Genomic DNA, 17,453 nt, shown 5'->3' on the forward strand with positions numbered 1-17,453 from the left:
CACGAAGTGTTGGGGAACGTAGCAGAAATTCAAAATTTTCCTACGTGTCACCAAGATCAATCTAGGAGATGCTAGAAACGAGAGGGGAGGAGTGCATCTACATACTCTTGTATATCGCAAGCGGAAGCGTTCAAGAGAACGGGGTTGATGGAGTCGTACTCGTCGTGATCCAAATCACCGATGATCCTAGCGCCGAACGGACGGCACCTCCGCGTTCAACACACGTATGGAGCGGGGATGTCTCCTCCTTCTTGATCCAGCAAGGGGGGAGGAGAAGTTGATGGAGATCCAGCAGCACGACGGCGTGGTGGTGGAAGTAGCGGGATCCCGGCAGGGCTTCGCCAAGCGCAAGCGGGGAGGAAGAGGGGTCACGGGAGGGAGGGAGGCGCCAGGGCTTGGGGTGCTGCTCCCATGCGCCTCCCCACTATATATAGGGGTGGAGGGGGCTGGTTTCTTGCCCTCCAAGTCCATTGGGGCGTTGGCAAAGGTGGGGGGAAGAAATCCCATCATTTCCCTTCCCCACCGATTGTTATCCCCCTTTTTAGGGATCTTGATCTTATCCCTTCGGGATATGATCTTATTCCTTCTAAGGTGGGATCTTGGTGCGCCTTGACCAGGGGTGTGGGGCCTTGCCCCCACTACCCACGTTCATGTGGGTCCCCCCATGCAGGTGGGCCCCACTTCAGAATCTTCTAGAACCTTCCCGGTACAATACCGAAAAATCCCGAACATTTTCCAGTGGCCAAAATAGGACTTCCCATATATAAATCTTTACCTCCGGACCATTTCGGAACTCCTCATGACGTCCGGGATCTCATCCGGGACTCCGAACGACTTTCAGATTTCCGCATACTAATATCTCTACAACCCTAGCATCACCGAACCTTAAGTGTGTAGACCCTATGGGTTCGGGAGACATGCAGACATGACCGAGACGACTCTCCGGTCAATAACCAACAGCGGGATCTGGATACCCATGTTGGCTCCCACATGTTCCACGATGATCTCATCGGATGAACCACGATGTCCAGGATTCAATCAATCCCGTATACAATTCCCTTTGTCAATCGGTACGTTACTTGCCCGAGATTCGATCGTCGGTATCCCAATACCTTGTTCAATCTCGTTACCGGCAAGTCACTTTACTCGTACCGTAATGCATGATCCCGTGAACAAACACTTGGTCACATTGAGCTCATTATGATGATGCATTACCGAGTGGGCCCAGAGATACCTCTCCGTCATACGGAGTGACAAATCCCAGTCTCGATTCGTGCCAACCCAACACACTTTCGGAGATACCTGTAGTGCACCTTTATAGCCACCCAGTTACGTTGTGATGTTTGGTACACCCAAAGCATTCCTACGGTATCCGGGAGTTGCACAATCTCATGGTCTAAGGAAATGATACTTGACATTAGAAAAGCTCTAGCCAACGAACTACACGATCTTGTGCTATGCTTAGGATTGGGTCTTGTCCGTCACATCATTCTCCTAATGATGTGATCCCGTTATCAATGACATCCAATGTCCATGGTCAGGAAACCACAACCATCTATTGATCAACGAGCTAGTCAACTAGAGGCTTACTAGGGACATGTTGTGGTCTATGTATTCACACATGTATTACGGTTTCCAGTTAATACAATTATAGCATGAACAACAGACAATTATCATGAACAAGGAAATACAATAATAACCATTTTATTATTGCCTCTAGGGCATATTTCCAACAGTCTACCACTTGCACTAGAGTCAATAATCTAGTTCACATCACCATGTGATTAACACTCAAAGTTCACTAGAGTCAATAATCTAGTCCACATCACCATGTGATTAACACTCAATGAGTTCTAGGGTTTGATCATGTTATGCTTACGAGAGAGGTTTTAGTCAATGGGTCTGCAACATTCAGATCCGTGTGTGCTTTACAAATCTCTATGTCATCTTGTAGATGTAGCTACCACGCGCTACTTGGAGCTATTCCAAATAACTGCTCTACTATACGAATCCGGTTTACTACTCAGAGTCATCTGGATTAGTGTCAAAGTTTGCATCGACGTAACCCTTTACGACGAACTGTTTTACCACCTCCATAATCGAGAAAATTCCTTAGTCCACTAGATACTAAGGATAAGTTCGACCGCTGTCATGTGATCCATTCCCGGATCACTATTGTACCCCTTGACTAACTCATGGCAAGGCACACTTTAGGTGCGGTACACAGCATAGCATACTGTAGAGCCTACGTCTAAAGCATAGGGGACGACCTTCGTCCTTTCTCTCTCTTCTGCCGTGGTCAGGTCTTGAGTCTTACTCAATACTCACACCTTGTAACACAGCCAAGAACTCCTTCTTTGCTGATCTATTTTGAACTCCTTCAAAATCTTGTCACGGTATGTATTCATTTGAAAGTACTATTAAGCGTTTTTGATCTATCCTTATAGATCTTCATGCTCAATGTTCAAGTAGCTTAATCCAGGTTTTCCATTAAAAACACTTTTCAAATAACTCTGGATGCTTTCCAGAAATTCTACATCATTTCTGATCAACAATATGTTAACAACATATACTCATCAAAAATTCTATAGTGCTCCCACTCACTTCTTTGGAAATACAAGTTTCTCATGAACCTTGTATAAACCCAAAATCTTTGATCATCTCATCAAAGCGTTCATTCCAACTCCGAGATGCTTACTCCAATCCTTAGAAGGATTGCTGGAGCTTTGCATACTTGTTAGCATCTTTCAGGATTGACAAAACCTTCTGGTTGTATCACATACAACCTTTCCTCAAGAAAATCGTCGAGGAAACAATGTTTTGACATCCTACCTACAAGATTTCATAAATAATGCAGTAACTGCTAATATAATTCTAACAGACTCTTAGCATCCCTACGAGTGAGAAAGTCTCATCGCAGTCAACTCCTTGAACTTGCCGGAAAACATCTTAACGACAAGTCGAGCTTTCTTAATGGTGACACTTACCATCATTGTCTGTCTTCCCTTTAAAATCCATCTGTACCCTACAGCCTTACGACCATCAAGTAGTTCTTTTAAAGTCTATACTTTGTTTTCATACATGGATCCTCTCGGATTTTATGGCCTCAAGCCATTCGTCGGAATCCAGGCCCACCATCGCTTCTCCATAGCTCGTAGGTTCATTGTTGTCTAGCAACATGACTTCCAAGACAGGATTATGTACCACTCTGAAGTAGTACGCATCCTTGTCGTCCTATGAGGTTTGGTAGTGACTTGATCTGAAGTTTCATGATCACTATCATAAGCTTCCACTTCAATTGGTGTAGGTGCCACAGGAACAACTTCCAGTGCCCTGCTACACATTAGTTGAAGTGACGGTTCAATGACCTCATCAAGCCTCCACCATCCTCCCACTCAATTATTTTGAGAGAAACTTTTCCTCGAGAAAGGACCTGTTTCTAGAAACAATCACTTTTGCTTCCAGATCTGAAATAGGAGGTATACCCAACTGTTTTGGGTATTCTATGAAGATGCATTTATTTGCTTTGGGTTCGAGCTTATCAGCCTGAAACTTTTTCACATAAGCGTCGCAGCCCCAAACTTTTAAGAGACGACAACTTAGGTTTCTCTAAACCATAGTTCATACGGTGTCGTCTCAACGGAATTGCGTGGTGCCCTATTTAAAGTGAATGCAGTTGTCTCTAATGCCTAACCCATAAACGATAGTTGTAATTCGATAAGAGACATCATGGTATGCACCATATCCAATAGGGTGCAGTTATGATGTTCGGACACACCATCACAATATGGTGTTCCAGGCGGTATTAGTTGTGAAACAATTTCCACAATTTCTTAATTGTGTGCCAAACTCGTAACTCAGATATTCATCTCTATGATCATATCACAGACATTTTATCCTCTTGTCACGACGATCTTCAACTTCACTCTGAAATTACTTGAACCTTTCAATAATTCAGACTTGTGTTTCATCAAGTAAATATTCTCAGAATCTACTCAAATCATCTGTGAAGTAAGAACATAACGATATCCACTGCGTGCCTCAGCACTCATTGGACTGCACACATCAAATGTATTACTTCCAACAAGTTGCTCTCTTGTTCCATCTTACTAAAAACGAGGCCTTTCAGTCATCTTGCCCATGTGGTATGATTTGCATGTCTCAAGTGATTCAAAATCAAGTGATTCCAAATGATCCATCTGTATGGACTTTCTTCATGCATATATACTAATAGACATGGTTCGCATGTCTCAATCTTTTCAAAAACGAGTGAGTCCAAAGATCCATCAACATGGAGCTTCTTCATGCGTTTTATACCAATATGACTCAAGTGGCAGTGCCACAAGTATGTGGTACTATCATTACTATCTTATATCTTTTGGCATGAACATGTGTATCACTACGATCGAGATTCAATAAACCATTCATTTTAGGTGCAAGACCATTGAAGGTATTATTCAAATAGACAGAGTAACCATTATTCTCCTTTAATGAATAACCGTATTGCGATAAACATAATCCAATCATGTCTATGCTCAACGCAAACACCAAATAACAATTATTCAGGTTTAACCCCAATCTCGATGGTAGAGGGAGCATGCGATGCTTGATCACATCAACCTTGGAAACACTTCCAACACATATCGTCATCTCACCTTTAGCTAGTCTCCGTTTATTCCGCAGCTTTTATTTCGAGTTACTAACACTTAGCAACCGAACCGGTATCTAATACCCTGGTGCTACTAGGAGTACTAGTAAAGTGCACATTAATATAATGTATATCCAATATACTACCATCGACCTTGCCAGCCTTCTCATCTACGAAGTATCTAGGGTAGTTCTGCTTCAGTGACCGTTCCCCTCATTTCAGAAGCACTTAGTCTCGGGTTTGGGTTCAACCTTGGGTTACTTCACTAGAGCAGCAACTGATTTGCCGTTTCATGAAGTATCCCTTCTTGCCCTTGCACTTCTAGAAACTACTGGTTTTACTAACCATCAACAATTGATGCTCCTACTTGATTTCTACTTTCACGGTGTCAAACATCGCGAGTTGCTCAAGGATCATCATGTCTATCCCTGATATGTTATAGTTCATCACGAAGCTCTAATAGCTTGGTGGCAGTGACTATGGAGAACCATCACTATCTCATCTGGAAGATTAACTCCCACTCGATTCAAGTGATTGTAGTACTCAGACAATCTGAGCACATGCTCAACGATTGAGCTTTTCTCCCTTAGTTTGCAGGCTTAAGAAACTTGTCAGAGGTCTCATACCTCTTGACGTGGGCACTAGTCTGAAATCCCAATTTCACTCTTTGGAACATCGCATATGTTCTGCGATGTTTCAAAACCGTCTTTGGTGCCACAATTTTAAACCATTCAACATTACGCACTGAACTATCACGTAGTCATCAAAACGTATATGTCAGATGGTCGCAACATCCACAAACGACGCTCGAGGTTCAGCACACCGAGCGGTGCATTAAGAACATAAGCCTTCTGTGCAGTAGTGAGGACAATCCTCAGTTTACGGACCCAGTCCGCATAATTGCTACTATCAACTTTCAACTAAATTTTCTCTAGGAACATATCTTAGTAGAACTAAAGCGTAAGCTACGACATTATTTGCAAAGACCTTTTGACTATGTTCATGATAATTAAGTTCATCTGATTATTTAATGAACTCCCACTTAGATAGACATCCCTCTAGTCATCTAAGTGATACATGATCCGAATCGACTAGGCCGTGTCCGATCATCACGTGAGACGGACTAGTCATCATCGGTGAACATCTCCATGTTGATCGTATCTACTATACGACTCATGTTCGACCTTTCGGTCTCTTGTGTTCCGAGGCCATGTCTGTACATGCTAGGCTCGTCAAGTCAACCTAAGTGTTTTGCTTGTGTTCCGAGGCCATGTCTGTACATGCTAGGCTCGTCAACACCCGTTGTATGCGAACGTTAGAATCTATCACACCCGATCTTCACGTGGTGATTCGAAACAACGAACCTTCGCAACGGTGCACAGTTAGGGGGAACACATCTCTTGAAATTTTAGTGAGGGATCATCTTATTTATGCTACCGTCGTTCTAAGAAAATAAGATGTAAACATGACAAACATCACATGCAAATCATAAAGTGACATGATATGGCCAATATCATCTTGCGCCTTTGATCTCCATCTTCGAGGCGCGGCATGATCACCTTCGTCACCGACATGACACCATGATCTCCATCATCGAGGCGCGGCATGATCACCTTCGTCACCGACATGAAACCATGATCTCCATCATCATGATCTCCATCATCGTGTCTTCATGAAGTTGTCTCGCCAACTATTACTTCTACTACTATGGCTAACGGTTAGCAATAAAGTAAAGTAATTACATAGCGTTTTCATTGACACGCAGGTCATACAATAAATTAAGACAACTCCTATGGCTCCTGCCGGTTGTCATACTCATCGACATGCAAGTCGTGATTCCTATTACAAGAACATGATCAATCTCATACATCACATATATAATTCATCACATCCTTTTGGCCATATCACATCACATAGCATACCCTGCAAAAACAAGTTAGACGTCTTCTAATTGTTGTTGCATGTTTTACGTGGCTGCTATGGGTTTCTAGCAAGAACGTTTCTTACCTACGCAAAAGCCACAACGGTGATATGCCAATTGCTATTTGCCCTTCATAAGGACCCTTTTCATCGAATCTGATCCAACTAAAGTGGGAGAGACAGACACCCGCTAGCCACCTTATGCATCAAGTGCATGTCAGTCGGTGGAACCTGTCTCACGTAAGAGTACGTGTAAGGTCGGTCCGGGCCGCTTCATCCCACAACGCCGCCGAATCAAGATAAGACTAGTAACGGCAAGCAAATTGAACAAATCATCGCCCACAACTACTTTGTGTTCTACTCATGCATAGAATCTACGCATAGACCTGGCTCATGATGCCACTGTTGGGGAACGTAGCAGAAATTCAAAATTTTCCTACGTGTCACCAAGATCAATCTAGGAGATGCTAGCAACGAGAGGGGAGGAGTGCATCTACATACCCTTGTAGATCGCAAGAGGAAGCGTTCAAGAGAACGGGGTTGATGGAGTCGTACTCGTCGTGATCCAAATCACCGATGATCCTAGCGCCGAACGGACGGCACCTCCGTGTTCAACACACGTACGGAGCGGGGACGTCTCCTCCTTCTTGATCCAGCAAGGGGGGGGGGGGGGGAGGAGAAGTTGATGGAGATCCAGCAGCACGACGGCGTGGTGGTGGAAGTAGCGGGATCCCGGCAGGGCTTCGCCAAGCGCAAGCGGGGAGGAAGAGGTGTCACGGGAGGGAGGGAGGCGCCAGGGCTTGGGGTGCTGCTCCCATGCGCCTCCCCACTATATATAGGGGTGGAGGGGGCTGGTTTCTTGCCCTCCAAGTCCATTTGGGCGTTGGCAAAGATGGGGGAAATAAATCCCATCATTTCCCTTCCCCACCGATTGTTATCCCCCTTTTTAGGGATCTTGATCTTATCCCTTCGGGATATGATCTTATTCCTTCTAAGGTGGGATCTTGGTGCGCCTTGACCAGGGGTGTGGGGGCTTGCCCCCACTACCCACGTTCATGTGGGTCCCCCCATGCAGGTGGGCCCCACTTCGGAACCTTCTAGAACCTTCCGGTACAATACCGAAAAATCCCGAACATTTTCCGGTGGCCAAAATAGGACTTCCCATATATAAATCTTTACCTCCGGACCATTCCAGAACTCCTCGTGACATCCGGATCTCATGCGGGACTCCGAACGACTTTCGGATTTCCGCATACTAATATCTCTACAACCCTAGCGTCACCGAACCTTAAGTGTGTAGACCCTACGGGTTCGGGAGACATGCAGACATGACCGAGACGACTCTCCAGTCAATAACCAACAGCGGGATCTGGATACCCATGTTGGCTCCCACATGTTCCACGATGATCTCATCGGATGAACCACGATGTCGAGGATTCAATCAATCCCGTATACAATTCCCTTTGTCAATCGGTACGTTACTTGCCCGAGATTCGATCGTCGGTATCCCAATACCTTGTTCAATCTCGTTACCGGCAAGTCACTTCACTCGTACCGTAATGCATGATCCCGTGACCAAACACTTGGTCACATTGAGCTCATTATGATGATGCATTACCGAGTGGGCCCAGAGATACCTCTCCGTCATACGGAGTGACAAATCCCAGTCTCGATTCGTGCCAACCCAACAGACACTTTCAGAGATACCTGTAGTGCACCTTTATAGCCACCCAGTTACGTTGTGACGTTTGGTACACCCAAAGCATTCCTACGGTATCCGGGAGTTGCACAATCTCATGGTCTAAGGAAATGATACTTGACATTAGAAAAGCTCTAGCAAACGAACTACACGATCTTGTGCTATGCTTAGGATTGGGTCTTGTCCATCACATCATTCCCCTAATGATGTGATCCCGTTATCAATGACATCTAATGTCCATGGTCAGGAAACCATAACCATCTATTGATCAACGAGCTAGTCAACTAGAGGTTTACTAGGGACATGTTGTGGTCTATGTATTCACACATGTATTACAGTTTCCAGTTAATACAATTATAGCATGAACAACAGACAATTATCATGAACAAGGAAATACAATAATAACCATTTTATTATTGCCTCTAGGGCATATTTCCAACACGAAGAACTATCGCAACGGTGCATACTCAGGGAGAACACTTGTACCTTTAAATTTAGTGAGAGATCATCTTATAATGCTACCGTCGAACTAAGCAAAATAAGATGCATAAAGGATAAACATCACATGCAATCAATATAAGTGATATGATATGGCCATCATCATCTTGTGCCTTTGATCTCCATCTCCAAAGCACCGTCATGATCACCATCGTCACCGGCGCGACACCTTGATCTCCATCGTAGCATCATTGTCGTCTCGCCAACTATTGCTTCTACGACTATCGTTACCGCTTAGTGATAAAGTAAAGCAATTACATGGCGATTTCATTTCATACAATAAAGTGACGACCATAAGGCTCCTACTAGTTGCCGATAACTTTTACAAAACATGATCATCTCATACAACAATTTATATCTCATCATGTCTTGACCATATCACATCAGAACATGCCCTGCAAAAACAAGTTAGACGTCCTCTACTTTGTTGCTGCAAGTTTTACGTGGCTGCTACGGGCTTCTAGCAAGAACTGTTCTTACAGACGCATCAAAACCACAACGATTTTTCGTCAAGTGTGCTGTTTTAACCTTCAACAAGGACCGGCCGTAGTCAAACTCGATTCAACTAAAGTTGGAGCAACAGACACCCGCCAGCCACCTGTGTGCAAAGCACGTCGGTAGAACCAGTCTCATGAGCACGGTCATGTAATGTCGGTCCGAGCCGCTTCATCCAACAATACCGCCGAATCAAAGTAAGACGTTGGTGGTAAGCAGTATGACTATTATCGCCCACAACTCTTTGTGTTCTACTCATGCATATCATCTACGCATAGACCTGGCTCGGATGCTATTGAAGGGGAACATAGCATGCAATTTCAAAAAGTTTCCTATGATCACGCAAGATCTATCTAGGAGATGCATATCAACGAGAGGGGGAGAGTGTGTCCACGTACCTCGTAGACCGAAAGCGGAAGCGTTATGTTAACGCGGTTGATGTAGTCGAACGTCTTCACGATCCAACCGATCGAAGTATCGAACGTACGACACCTCCGTGTTCAGCACACGTTCAACTCGATGACGTCCCTCAAACTATTGATCTAGTAGAGGGTTGAGGGAGAGTTCCGTCAGCACGACGACGTGGCGACGGTGTTGGTGATGTGATCCGCGCAGGGCTTCGCCTAAGCACTACGATGCTATGACCGGAGGCGTAAACTGTGGAGGGGGGCACCGCACACGGCTAAGAGAAATATTGGTGTGCCTTTGGGGTGCCCCCACCCCCATATATAAAGGAGGGGGGAGGAGGCCGGCGGCCAGGAGGGGCGCGCCAAGGGGGGAGTCCTACTTGGACTCCTAGTCTAAGTAGGATTCGCCCCCCCTTTCCTTTATCCACCGGAGGGAATAGGAAGGAGAGGGAGAGGAAAAGGGAAGGGGTGCGCCGCCCCCTCCTCCTTGTCCTATTCGGACTCCCTAGGAGGGGGGCGCGCGGCCACCCCCGGCGGGCTTCCCTCTCTCTCCCTTTAGGCCCATGTTGGCCCAACACTTCCCCGGGGGGTTCCGGTAACCTCCCGGTACTCCAGAAAAATACCCGAATCACTCGGATCCATTCCGATGTCCGAATACAACCTTCCAGTATATGAATCTTTACCTCTCGACCATTTCGAGACTCCTCATCATGTCCGTGATCTCATCCGGGACTCCGAACAAACTTCGGTCACCAAAACACATAACTCATAATACAAATCATCATCGAGCGTTAAGCGTGCAGACCCTACGGGTTCGAGAACTATGTAGACATGACCGAGACACATCTCCGGTCAATAACCAATAGCGGAACCTGGATGCTCATATTGTCTCCTACATATTCTACGAAGATCTTTATCGGTCAAACCGCATAACAACATACGTTGTTCCCTTTGTCATCGGTATGTTACTTGCCCGAGATTCGATCGTCGGTATCATCATACCTAGTTCAATCTCGTTACCGGAAAGTCTCTTTACTCATTCCGTAATGCATCATCCCGCAACTAACTCATTAGTCACATTGCTTGCAAGGCTTATAGTGATGTGCATTACCGAGAGGGCCCAGAGATACCTCTCCGATACATGGTGTGACAAATCCTAATATTGATCTATGCCAACCCAACAAACACCTTCGGAGACACCTGTAGAGCATCTTTATAATCACCGTTTTACGTTATGACGTTTGATAGGACACAAGGTGTTCCTCCGGTATTCGGGAGTTGCATAATCTCATAGTGAGAGGAACATGTATAAGTCATGAAGAAAGCAATAGCAATAAAACTAAACGATCATTATGCTAAGCTAACAGATGGGTCTTTACCATCACATCATTCTCTAATGATGTGACCCCGTTTAGCAAATGACAATACATGTCTATGGTCAGGAAACATAACCATCTTTGATGAATGAGCTAGTCAAGCAGAGGCATACTAGGGACACTATGTTTTGTCTATGTATTCACACATGTACTAAGTTTCCGGTTAATACAATTCTAGCATGAATAATAAACATTTATCATTATATAAGGAAATATAAATAACAACTTTATTATTGCCTCTAGGGCATATTTCCTTGACCATATCCCCGGCGAACCAATCCTACCTAAGGCAGCGGTAGAGGCCATATACGACGATCTAAGGAGACTTCATGACGATGTGCTGCGGAGAGAGAAAATCCTAATAGCCTCGGAAAATCCAGGATACCTAGTCTACGTGGTTAACGTGCCGCAGCAAAGGTTGTTGTACGTCGACAATTCCCTGCGGAGAAGTTCTTCCTTCGATTCGATTACATCTTTGACATGTTTCACTTGAAAATGCTGGATTTTACGTTTGTCTGCCTTTTTGCCTTGTACATGAACTACATCATCAGGATTGAGCAGATACCTTATATCTGTGTCGCTGACCCGTACTTCATGCACGAGGGCTTCTTGGCAGTCTGCCCAGAGCACCGTGAATACGCGAGGGACTACATCGTCAATTTCATGGTCGCCAATAAGGACAAGGAGACGATTCTCGTGCCTTATCATCCCATGTAAGTCATCAGCGCAGATATCCTTCCTTCGATTTCAATCATTCATTTGCACGGTGGAGGCTAATTAATTTGAGGTGTACTTATTTTGCGCAGCCACGGGCGCATCGTCCTCATCATCCTTTACCCCCGATTCTCCCATGCTCTTTACTTGGACACGTCGAAGAACATGAACAAAAAGGACTACACCCACATCAAGTCTATTCTCGACAGTGCTATCTTTTTCTACGATGTACGGGGTGGAGAGATCAAGACCAGGAAGACAAGGAACAGCAGGCCCGCCTTTGGCCATAAGACCGACTTCTGCTGCATCCATCAACCGAGTGATACTCTTAGTGATGGATTCTATGTCCTACACCACATGCTGGAGTACAGACGGGATCAGCAGAACCTTCGCATGTCACCTACATCCGGCGATGCCCATATTTTGCAATGGGCAAAGAACGTAGGAGATATCCCGGATCATCGACTTCGAGCTGAGTTCTATCACATCCATCGTGAACTTGCCCAAATCATCATGAAGGAGGTCCTCGAAAAAACAGGGATGTTCTACGAGGAAGGGCAAATATCGCGGGAAGACGTCCGAACACGTGTAGCCACTCAGCGTCTCGATCTGAAGCCTTTCACTAAGCTCGGGGACTATCTCCCTGACTTGGATGGATGGCACGAAATGTTGGAGTGATTGTCGATATATGACAATGTGTCCGTTTAGTCCATACTTTCTGTATGAAGAAACTTTGAGTTATGCACTGCTACCTCTTGAGCATGCATTGGTTTTCCCTTGAAGAGGAAAGGGTGATGCAGCAAAGTAGCGTAAGTATTTCCCTCAGTTTTTGAGAACCAAGGTATCAATCCAGTAGGAGGCTACATGCAAATCCCTCGTACCTGCACAAACAAATAAGAACCTTGCAACCAACGCGATAAAGGGGTTGTCAATCCCTTCACGGCCACTTGCGAAAGTGAGATCTGATAGAGATAATAAGATAAATATTTTTGGTATTTTTGTTATATAGATTGGAAAGTAAAGATTGCAAAATAAACGGCGACAGAAATTGGTGAGTTGATGGGAGATTAATATAATGGAAAATAGACCCGGGGGCCATAGGTTTCACTAGTGGCTTCTCTCAAGATAGCATAAACATTACAGTGGGTGAACAAATTACTGTCGAGCAATTGATAGAAAAGTGCATAATTATGAGAATATCTAGGCATGATCATGTATATAGGCATCACATCCGCGATAAGTAGACTGAAACGATTCTGCATCTACTACTATTACTCCACACATCGACTGCTATCCAGCATGCATCTAGAGTATTAAGTTCATAAGAACAGAGTAACGCATTAGGCAAGATGACATGATGTAGATGGATAAACTCAAGCAATATGATATAAACCCCATCTTTTTATCCTCGATGGCAACAATACAATACGTGCCTTGCTGCCCCTGCTGTCACTGGGAAAGGACACCGCAAGATTGAACCCAAAGCTAAGCACTTCTCCCATTGCAAGAAAGATCAATCTAGTAGGCCAAACCAAACTGATAATTCGAAGAGACTTGCAAAGATAACAAATCATACATAAAAGAATTCAGAGGAGATTCAAATATTGTTCATAGATAATCTTGATCATAAACCCACAATTCATCGGATCTCGACAAACACACCGCAAAAAGAATTACATCGAATATATCTCCAAGAAGATCGAGGAGAACTTTGTATTGAGATCCAAAGAGAGAGAAGAAGCCATCTAGCTAACAACTATGGACCCGAAGGTCTGAGGTAAACTACTCACACATCATCGGAGAGGCTATGGTGTTGATGTAGAAGCCCTCCGTGATCGATTCCCCCTCCGGCGGAGCGCCGGAAAAGGCCCCAAGATGGGATCTCACGGGTACAGAAGGTTGCGGCGGTGGAAATAGGGTTTCGTGGTGCTCTCGAATGTTTTCGGGGTACATGAGTATATATAGGCGAAAGAAGTCGGTTGGGGGAGCCACGAGGGGCCCACGAGGGTGGGGGGCGCGCCTACCCCCCTGGGCGCGCCTCCCTGCCTCGTGGCCACCTCGTCGCTTCCTTGACGTCTACTCCAAGTCTCCTGGATTGCGTTTGTTCCAAAAATAACTCTCCCGAAGGTTTCATTCCGTTTGGATTCCGTTTGATATTCCTTTTTTTGCGAAACACTGAGAAAGGCAAAAAAACATCAATTTGGACTGGGCCTCCGGTTAGTAGGTTAGTCTAAAAAATAATATAAAAGTGTATAATAAAGCCCATTAAACATCCAAAACAGATAATATAATAGCATGGAACAATAAAAAATTATAGATACGTTGGAGACGTATCAAGCATCCCCAAGCTTAATTCCTACTCGTCCTCGAGTAGGTAAATGATAAAAACCGAATTTTTGATGTGGAATGCTACCTAGCATATTTCTCAATGTAATTTTCTTTATTGTGGCATGAATATTCAGATCCGAAAGATTCAAGATAAAAGTTTAATATTGATGTAAAAATAATAATACTTCAATCATACTAACAAAGCAATCATGTCTTCTCAAAATAACATGGCCAAAGAAAGTTATCCCTACAAAATCATATAGTCTCGCTATGCTCTATCTTCATCACACAAAATATTTAAATCATGCACAACCCCGGTTTCAGTCAAGCAATTGTTGCATACTTTAGTATTCTCAAACTTTTTCAGTTTTCACGCAATACATGAGCGTGAGCCATGAACATAGCACTATAGGTGGAATAGAATATGGTGGTTGTGGAGAAGACAAAAAGGAGAAGATAGTCTCACATCAACTAGGCGTATCAACGGGCTATGGAGATGCCCATCAATAGATATCAATGTGAGTGAGTAGGGATTGCCATGCAACGGATGCACTAGAGCTATAAGTGTATGAAAGCTCAACAAAAGAAACTAAGTGGGTGTGCATCCAACTTGCTTGCTCACGAAGACCTAGGGCGATTTGAGGAAGCCCATAATTGGAATATACAAGCCAAATTCTATAATGAAAAATTCCCACTAGTATATGAAAGTGACAAAATAAGAGACTCCCTATCATGAAGATCATGGTGCTACTTTGAAGCACAAGTGTGATAAAAAGGATAGTAACATTGTCCCTTCTCTCTTTTTCTCTCAATTTTTATTTGGGCCTTTCTTTCTCTTTTTTATGGACTCTTTTTTTCTCTCTTTTTTCGTCAGGAGTCTCATCCCGACTTGTGGGGGAATCATAGTCTCCATCATCCTTTCCTCACTTGGGACAATGCTCTAATAATGATGATCATCACACTTCTATTTACTTACAACTCAAGAATTACAACTCGATACTTAGAACAAAATATGACTCTATGTGTATGCCTCCGGTGGTGTACCGGGATATGCAATGAATCAAGAGTGACATGTATGAAAGAATTATGAATGGTGGCTTTGCCACAAATATGATGTCAACTATACGATCATGCAAAGAAATATGACAATGATGGAGCGTGTCATAATAAACGGAACGGTGGAAAGTTGCATGGCAATATATCTCCGAATGGCTATGGAAAGGCCATAATAGGTAGGTATGGTGGATGTTTTGAGGAAGGTATATGGTGGGTGTATGATACCGGCAAAAGGTGCGCGGTATTAGAAAGGCTAGCAATGGTGGAAGGGTGAGAGTGCGTATAATCACTCGGACTCAACATTAGTCATAAAGAACTCACATACTTATTGCAAAAATCTACAAGTCATCAAAACAAAGTACTACACGCATGCTCCTAGGGGAAGGGTTGGTAGGAGTTAACCATCGCGTGATCCCGACCTCCACACATAAGGAAGACAATCAAGAAATAAATCATGGTCCGATTTCATCACATAACGGTTCACCATACGTGCATGCTACGGGAATCACAAACTTCAACACAAGTATTTCTCAAATTCACAACTACTCAACTAGCATGACTCTAATATCACCATCCTCATATCTCAAAACAATCATCAAGCATCAAACTTCTCATAGTATTCAATGCACTTTATATGACTAAAATTTTAACCAAAGCAAATTACCATGCTGTTCTAAAAGACTCTCACAATAATTTAAGTGAAGCATGCGAGATCAATAATTTCTATAAAATAAAACCACCACCGTGCTCTAAAAAGATATAAGCGAAGCACCAGAGAAAAATTATCTAGCTCAAAAGATATAAGTGAAGCACATAGAGTATTCTAATAACTTCCGATTCATGTGTGTCTCTCCCAAAAGGTGTGTACAGAAAGGATGATTGTGGTAAACTAAAAAGCAAAGACTCAAATCATACAAGATGCTCCAAGCAAAACACATATCATGTGGTGAATAAAAATATAGCCTCAAGTAAAGTTACCGATAGACGAAGACGAAAGAGGGGATGCCTTCCGGGGCATCCCAAGCTTAGGCTTTTGGTTGTCCTTTAATTTTACCTTGGGGTGCCTTGGGCATCCCCAAGCTTATGCTCTTGCCACTCCTTATTCCATAATCCATCAAATCTTTACCCAAAACTTGAAAACTTCACAACACAAAACTCAATAGAAAATCTCATGAGCTCCGTTAGCGAAATAAAACAAACCACCACTTTAAGGTACTGTAATGAACTCATTCTTTATTTATATTGGTGTTAAACCTACTGTATTCCAACTTCTCTATGGTTTATACCCCCCGATACTAGCCATAGACTCATCAAAATAAGCAAACAACACACGAAAAACAGAATCTGTCAAAAACAGAACAGTCTGTAGCAATCTGTAACAAACGCAAACTTCTGGAACTTAAAAAATTCTGATCAATTAGGAAGTCCTAGATAATTTATTTATTAATCTTATTCAAAAAGAATCAACTGAAAATCACGTTTCTGTGATTTATGAAAACTAATCTCGTGCGTGCAGAAGTTTCTGTTTTTCAGCAAGATCAAATTAACTATCACCGTAGGTTATCCTAAAGGTTTTATGATGTCTACTACGCAACCTTCTTCTTGTAGACGTTGTTGGGCCTCCAAGTGCAGAGGTTTGTAGGACAGTAGCAAATTTCCCTCAAGTGGATGACCTAAGGTTTATCAATCCGTGGGAGGCGTAGGTTGAAGATGGTCTCTCTCAAACAACCCTGCAACCAAATAACAAAGAGTCTCTTGTGTCCCCAACACACCCAATACAATGGTAAATTGTATAGGTGCACTAGTTCGGCGAAGAGATGGTGATACAAGTGCAATATGGATGGTAGATATAGGTTTTTGTAATCTGAAAATATAAAAACAACAAGGTAGCTAGTGGTAAAAGTGAGCGTAAACGGTATTGTAATGCTTTGAAACAAGGCCTAGGGTTCATACTTTCACTAGTGCAAGTTCTCTCAACAATAATAACATAATTGGATCATATAACTATCCCTAAACATGCAACAAAGAGTCACTCCAAAGTCACTAATAGCGGAGAACAAACGAAGAGATTATTGTAGGGTACAAAACCACCTCAAAGTTATTCTTTCGGATCAACTATTCAAGAGGTCGTACTAGAATAACACCTTAAGATACAAATCAACCAAAACCCTAATGTCACCTAGATACTCCAATGTCACCTCAAGTATCCGTGGGTATGATTATACGATATGCATCACACAATCTCAGATTCATCTATTCAACCAACACCGGTGAGGGATCCCTCCTCCGGCAGGGTGCCGTAACAAGGCCCC

Source organism: Aegilops tauschii, chromosome 5 (assembly GCF_002575655.3).
Source record: "Aegilops tauschii subsp. strangulata cultivar AL8/78 chromosome 5, Aet v6.0, whole genome shotgun sequence".
In the NCBI taxonomy this organism is placed as follows: domain Eukaryota; kingdom Viridiplantae; phylum Streptophyta; class Magnoliopsida; order Poales; family Poaceae; genus Aegilops; species Aegilops tauschii.